Source organism: Patiria miniata, unplaced genomic scaffold (assembly GCF_015706575.1).
Source record: "Patiria miniata isolate m_02_andy unplaced genomic scaffold, ASM1570657v1 HiC_scaffold_1, whole genome shotgun sequence".
Taxonomy (NCBI): Eukaryota; Metazoa; Echinodermata; class Asteroidea; order Valvatida; family Asterinidae; genus Patiria; species Patiria miniata.
This window is the reverse complement of record NW_024037047.1, coordinates 10,494,389-10,504,535: the sequence shown is the minus strand read 5'-3', so window position 1 is coordinate 10,504,535 and position 10,147 is coordinate 10,494,389. Positions and strand designations below refer to the sequence as shown.

Below are 10,147 nucleotides of genomic sequence, written 5' to 3'. Positions count from 1 at the left end.
ACAAAACATCTCAAAACACTTTGGTCACAATTAGAACAAAGAATTCTGTGAGGTTGATGAGAAACAGATGTAATTCTGTACATGAGCTTTGCATGTACGTCACACATTTTTTTCATTAATTACATTTTGTAATTTAAACAGCTAAATTGTGAAGACCGTGATCGAGGTATGAAAATTGATTGAGATAATCAGCTTCTTGACAGTTCAAGAGTGGAATGCACTACTCCAGAAAAGCATACTTGAGTCCCGACGAAAGAAATGATTCTTTGGATGGAAAAGACCTCGCGTTGTTATTACTTTTAAAAATGATATCAATGGCATGGTCCACAACCCCCCCCCCCCCCCCCCCCCCTCCCGGCCTAAGGCTTTGATCTGGGGCACGTATGTTATTTTAAGAGGTTATACACTTGTCACACTGCGTAATTTCTTTTCTCTAAAGCCCAGAAATCAGCTAAAGATTTAATCCAGTTAATTTGTGTTCATTAATTTTTAATTTATAGGTTATTTCTAAGTTATGCCAGTAACCTAATTCAACACAAAACGAACACACAAATCTGGGATTTCGGATGTTTTCCCTAATATTTAAATTTCGACCCCAGCCTATTGGCGTAGACACTTACATTTTAAATTGAGAGTGTATATCATTTCCCGGCCTCATTTCAAGTAGACCTGTTTATGCAAAGATTTTCCATGAAATAAATGGTTTATTGAGCAAAAAGTAATTTATTTTAACCAACAAATAATTCGGCAGAATTTTTTTTCTTCAATTTCTTGATTTTTTTCAAGTAATTATCCTATAGTATTTGGCGACAGTGTAAAGTATAAATTGTAATAATAGGTGGACATAGAAAAGTCATCTGCTGTGATCAGTCGTGTCTCGCAAAGTCTCATACGTGATGTGAAAGGATTTTCTGACGGGTAACGGACGCAAAAGAAAACATGACACCCTCCATACGACGGGTGATGACAAATTAGTAGCGAAAAAGTGAATAAAAGCACTTTTCCACTCCTTTGATGAAATTAGATTTTCAGTACATTAAATATTGATGTTTCCATAGCGTGATAATATTAAAATAAAATATATTGCAATTTGTTCTAGATCAGGCCCCAGGGCATCTGGTTATTGGGCGGGTTTGTAAATAACAATGTGCACTTTCAACAATTACCAATCCGTTCTGAATTGAAGAGAACAGTCGTCTTTTGCTCCCCAATATTCAACAAGCCTAAATTTTCGGTGTCGTACTGGAGATGAAAGGCTGATAGATGATAAAATAAATACTGGAACTGGTCATGATTTACTGGTACCCAGCAGATTATCATCTACTGGGTTAATCATTAAAGAGTGGAAGATTTCACTCTACCAAAAATCGATGCTTCAAAGTAATATTTGCTTATAGAACCCCTCATTGCTTGCTGAAGTGAAGGGGCGATATCTGGACCAATGTCCTTGCATGTCACAGGCAAGCAGTTAGGTCCAAGATGTCTGTAAATAAAAGAATACACACAAGAGAGAGAAAACAACTACAGCGTGTGTCAATAAAAACGCAGGATTCAAAGCGATTTTTTTTCTGAGAAAATTATGCTACTGGTGTGCCTAATTTGATAAGGATTTGATTGTCCATAATTTCATCTTTGACAAGAGTTTTGTTTGGTGGAATTTGGACTTTTGGTTCAAAAGTTATGACAAGTTTTGTGAAGCCCTTCTGAAGCGGGTTGGTCTGATTCAATGACCTTAACACAACGACCAGTTATGCAGGTATTCATTGAAGACAATTAAACCAGAACAAAATTTTCTTTGAAACAACTGATGATAAGTATCACTTAAATTTAATAACTGGACTATCATTGTTTCAAAGCATCATGAATTATTGACTAATAACATTGATTGTGGACTAAAGGATTATGTAAGCCTAATCCTGCCACACATGTCCTTCTTTGTGATCCACAAATACTCGTTTCACCTGTACTGAATTCAAACCTTTCATTATCATTAGGTATGTGTGATTAGGTATGTGTGATTTCACAAATCAGACCAGCTTGGAATTTATAACCCTTCTTCAATGTACTCTATCTCTGGACAGGATTGTCCAAATGAGATGGGATAAAAAGCATAGTGAAGAGAAGGAAAGGTACTTTGAAAAGAGGGTTAACATTATGATGAATAGGGGTGGTTTATATTCTTAATATTTTTGTTTCTAATCCTGCGTTTTCATTGACACACGCTGTATAACGAAAAGTGAGGGGAAATGAAACTGGACGAAGTAAAGCAGTAAGTGAGATAGATCTTTACACTCGGCATTGCGTGCAAGAACCTGAATTGACTCGCCTAGCCAGAAGAAATGGTTAAATAACGACTTGCGTCTAAAATAGAGCGTGTTTAAGATTTTTGGAAAGTTAAATCTTGCCTCGGTAACTTTAAAGGGTTGGTTTTAACTTCATATTTGTAGCCTTAAACATGTCAATAATAAATTTAGAGGGGTTACCATTTCCGTGAAAGTTTGTATACTGCGTTAGCAAAATGTCTCATCAAGGTTGTTCTCCCTTTGTTTTTGTTTTTTCTTCTTCTCTCCAGTGGTTCATAGAGCTGAAAGATATCAAAGAGTACAAAACCAAGAAGGATATTTTTATGCTTGCGGAGTATGGTAAGTACTGGAGCTGATTACTTATCTCATTTTGGTTCCATATTCACACATGTGGTTTGTGCAATCTTTTAGAAAGCTTTTCTGAATTAAAAACAAAAATTAACTGGAAATTGAAGCATAGCACAGCTGCTATTTTGGCTTCCACTATTTTTTCTTTGTGGATTGTTGTGATAATGGATTAGTATTGTGCTGTTTTTATATATGACCCTGTGAAACAGCTTGCACTGCCCTTCCAAGAAAATGGTATTGTCCACCATCGTTACAATGCAAATGAATGTCCACTAAACTGTGTTAAATTGCGGAGGAACCATTTGAGTGGGTCAGCTCCCGAGTTCACACAGGGAGAGCAGCATGATTCGTTCCTCCAGTAATATAGTAGGAATCTTAATATATTTTAGGTAAGTTCTTTACATAATTTTGTATTATCAGGCTTATTAGTGTATACTTAAAGGCTTGCAGCTTGTGCCAAACTTTGCTGAATTTGAAGTTGGGTGCCTTGCAGAGAGACCTCTCTTTTAAACGTATCCTCCAAAGCCCATTTGGCTGGTACTGCAGAATGACTGGTGCTGCTGCTGACGCCATGATGTCACCTGTGTGGAGTTGTGCAATGAAACATCTGTGACTGTGCCAGGGCAAGTCATTACATACATCAGCCAGTGCACAACTGTAGACTTCACAATTGGGAGATGAGGTTTGAATTTAAGATAAAACCACTTCTGTTTCTTTCTGTTTCTGTGCCTTAAAGAGGTTCTGGCTTTGATTGACATCCCTATGGAGTTCCTGAAGAAATTAGACGAAGATGCTGCAAAAATTGTGTAACAATTCGGCGCTTTTAACCGTTGCCAAAGGACTGGGGAAAAAAAGCGGTTTCAGCTCTTTGCCAAACAAAGGAAATATAACCAAATGTAAGACCAGCAGGACCATTGCCTTAATGCCCCATGTAAGTAAGATGTAAATGCACATCATCAGTGACAGGCTGAGATCACATTTTCCTACGGAACAAGCTGGATTTCCGAAGAGGCCATGGAACACATTGCAAGTTTTTGTCACATCATGGAGTAATGCCATGAATGTAGAAGGAACCTTTGGCTGTGTTTCATTGACCACAGCAAAGCTTTTAACTTTGTGCAGCTCAATTACTTTGTGGACTTGCCCTGAAAGAAATTGAAATCCCTTGTCATTAAATCCAGCTAATCATCTTTACGGTGGACATCAGTCAGGGTGTGAGGCAAGGTTGTATCTATCTACATCTATCTTAAACCTTTATCCTGACTACATTATGATACGAGCACTGGACAATTGGACTGATGGTCTGTCGATGTGAAAGCTCAGCAGACTGTATTATATGCTCATGCTACTGCACTTTATTTGCCTCATCCGTGCTCAACATGAGAGAACATACGGGTAGAGTAAAAAGAAAGTAAAATGGAGCCCTGCACCTGTGTTTCAGTGTTCCCAAAACTAAGCTGGTGATTGGCTAGACGGAAGCTGAAGATCTACTCCTCGTTGATATGGCCAGGTACATCAACTAACTTCCTTGGTGGCATGATATCTGCTGAAGGTGGCTGTAGAAAAAGATTGTAAATGCAAGGGTCTGGCTGCTAAACTACATAGATTAGTGGCTGTTAATGAATTGATTGTTGGTTGGTTTAATCATCCACTCCGTTATTTGTTAGAACACTTGTGGGGCTTGAGCTGCCATTCGATATGGTCTTTTAAAATTTCTGATCAAGGCGCCGTAAGTAATTTTGAACTACAAGATACATAACTCCGGACACCAGGTTTCACTCTTGTGCTTTGCAAATGCCTTGGAGTTGTAGGCAGATGCACACTTGTGTGTACGTGTTTAAGTAATTAATTGAGATTCGAAAGTGGAAAAACTTGTCCTTTTGCCTATTCCGTTTCAAATTCTGTATCGAATTAGGCAGGACTTAAACCCCCCATCCAAAATCCAAAACAGAACAAAGAAAACAAAACCCATCCCTTTTTGCCTGTGACATCATTTTTTCCCTATTGTTGTGTACATTGTTGTCTCATTTGTGTACATTGTTGTCTCATTTGTTTGCAAGCATTTATGTTGGCCAACTGTTATTGCATATTAGTTGGGGAGGACTGTAGGGTTCCCATGTACCCCTGGACATATTTTCTAAACCTACTTTTTTGTAATCCAAAAGGTATCCTGAAATAGAACTTTTTTGTTCCCCAGATCATATGTTGTTTCATGGGGTTCATTTGGCGGCCATCTTGGATTTCGACGAAAATCGATTATTGACATGAGTTTTGTAACGGGGATCTAAGAATGACAAAATTTAATGACAAATGAACACGTTTTTCGGAGTAATTTGGGTGTCGGGAATCAATTGAAAATCAGGAGTGGAACCACTCAGACTGCCTCGTAGCCAGCAAAGCGAAGCTCGTACCCAGAGAGGACTCGGCACTTTGTCGACAGTCTTGATGTGGCTCTGGCAGAACCTACAGGCGGTGATGACACTTTACAGGAATCTGATTGGCCCCACTTGGTCGATGGTCTAAACCTCGCCCACTTCTTCAAACAGGAAGAGAAGGACGTAAGGACGCCGAGTCAAACTTGGAAGAAATAGAATCAGTGACAAATAGCCAAAAGAAGCCATCCAAGACCTGCCAGTCATGGGAGAGGCTAGACATCCACACTGCCCTCACAACTGGAAGAGTTCAGAAAAGCCACAGGCTGCCTTGCTTGTTGACGGTATCCTACCCTGACGGTATCCTTCCCTGAAGTCCTAATAACCAGTGCTGCTGCGTCGCCTTCATGAACTCCTCTGCCTCTGCTGGGAAAAGGGCAACATTCCACAGGGATATGCGTGATGCAAACAACGTCACTTTGTACAGAAAGAAGGGCAATAGCTGCGATTGTAAAACCTATCGCAGAATCTCTCAGCTCAGCTTAGTCGGAAAGGTCTTCTCACGCATTGTCCTGACCCGTCTACAGAGCCTCACGTCACGTGTCAACCAGGAGTAGCAGTGTGGCATTAGAGCGGGCAGACCCACTGTGGATATATTCTCACTTCGCCAGTTGCAGGAGAAGTTTCAGGAGCAGCAAATGCCACTCTATACTGCTTTCATAGACCTGACAAAAGGTTTAGGAACTGGTCAGCAGTTAGTGGGCTCTTCAAACTGCTGCAGGGGATCGGCTGCCACCCTAGGGATGGGCATGATACCATCCTTCCACGAGGGCGTGAACTTCAACGGTGTAACATAAGATACCTTCCCATTGAGAAGTAAAGTAAAATAGGGCTGCGTACGTGTTGGCTCCCACTCTCTTTGGTATGCTCTTCTTATAATGTGCCTAGTACCTACGCTTTTGGAGGCTGCACCAGTTTGCATACCCAAGTTGATGATGCATTGGTTGGCGTCCCACAATAAAGCCCCACTCCAGCGGCTCATCGATTGTCCCGCGCCTGCAATCAATTTTGGGCCGACCATCAACATGATAAAGACCAATATCATGACCCAGAACATTGTAGACTGCCATCACCACCAACGGACACGTTCTTTAGGGGGTAGATACCTTGACCTACCTCGTATCAGCCATCTCCAACACACTGTCTCTTGACACAGAGCTCAACAGCAGAATAGCCAAGCATCACGTGACTGTGCACACCAAGATGCAAGTGTACCAGGCCTGTGTTCTCAGGGCACTCGGCTGTGAAACCTAAACACCCTATGCCGGTCAGGGAGAAGAGACTAAACAGCTTCCACTTCCGATGCCTCAGACGCATGCTCTGCATAAGCTGGCAGGATTAAGTGACCAACACGGAGGTTTTAGAGCATGCACGTTTGCTTACCTAGGCATGGAGACGTCTTTAATAGCTTGGGCTATGTCAAGAGGATGGTCGGCGCCTAAAATGATCGATAGGAATAGGCCGCGTGCAGGAAGGTGTCGAGGTTGGCCGACGATGCTAGAAATCTTCCTGACTGACAAAGGGAGCCACACAAAAGGCGGGTATGTTCATCTCAGGCGCCCTCATCCTTGACCTGCACTCGCTGTGATAGAGACTGCCACTCAAGAGTGGGTCTTTGCAATTCATAATAGAATGTGCGTGATAGCTAAACTTCTTTGGTTGTGCTACAACCATCGTCAGCTATGACGTAGTGTTTGCCATAGTAGTAGTACTATTCCAGTGGAAAGGAATAGTGGAAGAGCATCAATAGATTGATTATGATGAGTATTAGAGATTGATTACGAACAAGAAATTGTTCTAATACACTTGTCTTCTTCAGCGACATGAGAAGCTAGAGAAGTGGTCATCAATGACATTTCATCGTCATACTGAACGTCTTAGTCGTAATCTTAAAAAATTAAAAAAAACTCGTCATAACCAATCTCCCTTGATGCTCTTCCACTTTTCATCTTCCGCCTCCTCAACAGTTTTCTGGTGCGAAGTCAGTGAGTAAAAGGGAAGGGATGGCCGCACCATACTGGCATGATTATTCACATCCGCACTCAGCATTTCCAGCTACAAGACTAAGCCTACACCTTAATTGGGCTTCGTATAATGCCTAGTTCAAAATAACAGATTTTCGTCGAAGCCCAAGATGGCCGCCAAATAAAACCCAATGGTATGAGATTTTATCTTGCTTACATCAAAAATCATTTACTAAACTCCATAATCGTATGTTGGAAAAATGTATCCAGGGGTGCATGGAAACCCTATCTTCCTGCTAGATTTTTTTTAGTGTAATAAAGAACTGCACTCAACCTTCCACTTTTTGTTTCACTCAAAAAGCACCTCTCGCTCAAATAGCGACTAATCGGTACAGAATTTCCTTAGCAATCTAGCCAATACCCTTTATTTGAGCCAAAACAGTGGCAATTCATGACAAATGATACCGAAAACAGTTGCACTTTCTAATACGTGCAAAGCTGGGGTTCAACACGCACCCTGCACGTATACAAAAAAAGTGTACCTTTTTTTTCAGTACCATTTGTCATAAATTGCATAATTTTGTACACATTAGTTTTTGGGTCTAACAAGGGGTATGACTGAATTGCTATGGAATTGCTGTACTGATCAGTCGTTAGTCGCAAGATGTGCCCAGTAGTTTTTGAGTGAGACAAACAGTATTAAGATTTGTTTTTTCTTTTTTGGTTGAGTGTAGTTCATAATGGTTTGCAATACACGTACGAAAATCAAGAACGTGTGCCAACAATTTTGTTTCACAGACCCGAAACTCAAGGAAACAGTTCGTCATAAGTTTCAGTCTAATATGGCACATGACATTGGATATGCCATGTTGTGTGTGTTTTCCTACATTGCCGCAGCTAGAAGTGCAGACAGTCATACACGAAAGGAATTGGAAGCAAGGATGGCAGGACGTCGACGCCAATTTCTTCACTCTCCTTGAGCAGTGTTGTGGTTTCGTATCACATTCTGCTTGTTTCTTTGTTGATTGTTACTAGGGTTATTCAATCATGACAATGTAATGTAAATTATAAGGGTGTTTGTAGAAAACAAAGTATACTTGTATGTTAAGTTAAAATGTCTTCCCGGACCTCCAAAAGCTCTCTTTTTTCGGGGTTGAATAATTAACTTTGTGCGTGTTCATAAAGTTATTGTAACATTTGGTGATAAGTGCAATTACATGTAAAGGCACGGTGAGTTTTCGACCCTCCCAAGTCTACTTGCACTCATAGAGCTATATTAAATACTAGAGCGCTGACACATGTACAAAGTGATGCCTGCTGGGCGTCTCAGTGTTTGTGCACAAACCTATAGAAAACTCGAATTTTGTACAGCTGTTTACATAACTGCGTTTGCAGTATATACAGGTTACCGAACGATCAGCAAACGAGCGTTTCATTTTGCTCTGAACAAACGGTGCAACGCGTGTGCGTATCCGCTGGAGATGCTTTTTGCCGTGACGTTTTTTTAACCGTCATGAAGCAATAACTCAGTTACTTGCACTCTACTTGCCCGTAGAACAACTACCAATGCATATTTATCTGGAGATTCGCTTGGAGTTCTCACACACAGTCTTACCAACTATGCATGCTCTGCGGTGTACTCACATGTAATTCCTCAAAAGTTACGTTAAGCTACATACTTACCCTCCGATGCCTCTAATCAATGAGGCCCAGCTTCTTCCCCTAATGCCCAACAATTTGCTGTCTGTGACGAATACAGACGACGTTGGAAGGGGAATTTTCTTACTTTATCCCCGCGGGTTGACGGCGTGTTAATTTTTGTCGGTTTACCGATGATTTGCAATATTCTTCGTCAGAATTATTTCGGAATGCCCCAGCCCTCATCCGAGTCCCTTCGGAACCTGTCGCCAAAGCAAGCAAGGAACGCTACTCCAAATGAAAAATAATACGCCGAAACGAACGAGCTGAGTTTATTTCCGCTGCCGACTTCATTGTAAGCTTGTAAGGTACAACATCACGAACCCCACCACTGAGTCATGTCGCCACTAACTGGGCACTCTTTCCAATATTGCACCAAGCATGGGGCGACTTGCCCAGTTCCCTCGGACGCCCCATACAGACTTGACCATGGAAGGGCTGATAAATGACAAGCCACTCCTCGGAACACTTTCACTCAATTTTGCGGTACCACCAAAATCAATTTTGGTTTTTGTCTCTATTTTTTTTCCAGACAAGAAAGTTTACTCCAGGTTTAAGATGACGAACATTACGTTTTCCCATTACGGCCGTGGGGCCGTCTCCAAAACTTAATGTGGATTGTCGCCGATCGCAGGTGTTCCAAACACAATAATTTTGGAAGCAAGGATTCAATCCTACCTAACGCATTGCTGTACTTACAGATCAGGTCTGAGAAGAATCAACATGTTTTTCAATCGACTTTTTGTCACTCATCAAAGAAGGTGGAATATGGCGGAACATCTTAAATCTGAATATTTTAATCAAATCGCTCAGTAGTCGGTCGGATGTACTTGTAGCTATAGGTGTCTCAAATCCTGTCAATTGGCATTAAATTCCCAAATTGTTTCAAAGAAACATGACCTTGTATGCCTCCCTGTCGGGCTAGGAAGCCACATTAAATCCTTGTCGAATAGTGAGAATGTGGCAGAAAGCTGCTCATAACGAAAGAAGGTCACAAAGGTGATGATCAGCTTGTAACTGGGTTGAATGAATGGTCGAGTGTTGCTGAAAGATAAACCAGTCATACTGTTGTGTTAAAGGTGCTTTTTTTTCGCGGGAGTTTGAAAACCTTGGACATCTTTTTTAAGCACCTGGACAAGGTGACATTGGTATATACCCAGACATTTTGGACTTTGATCCTAAAGGATTGGAACAGGGAGGGCTACTACTGACCAAATTTTCACTTTTAGTTATCTAAGTGAGAAATACCTGGAAAAACACAGGAACCTCTATTGCTGCCACATCGACTTCCAAAAAGCATTTGATTTGGTTTGGCAGAGGGGCCTATGGAAGGCCAATGGCCTTCTTTGGATACCAAAAGCAAGCTGATATGAATGTTGCATGCACTTGACAAGCCATCGCA

At 41.2% G+C, this 10,147-nt stretch overlaps 1 long non-coding RNA gene across 1 annotated transcript; it reads left to right on the top strand.

Annotated features, from left to right (window-relative positions):
• The first annotated feature begins 2,544 nt into the window (after nucleotides 1-2,544).
• On the top strand, nucleotides 2,545-9,893 carry LOC119722961. The gene is made up of 2 exons (XR_005270502.1): nucleotides 2,545-2,642; nucleotides 7,846-9,893. It is a non-coding gene; the product is annotated as an uncharacterized LOC119722961 (long non-coding RNA).
• Nucleotides 9,894-10,147: the final 254 nt, after the last annotated feature.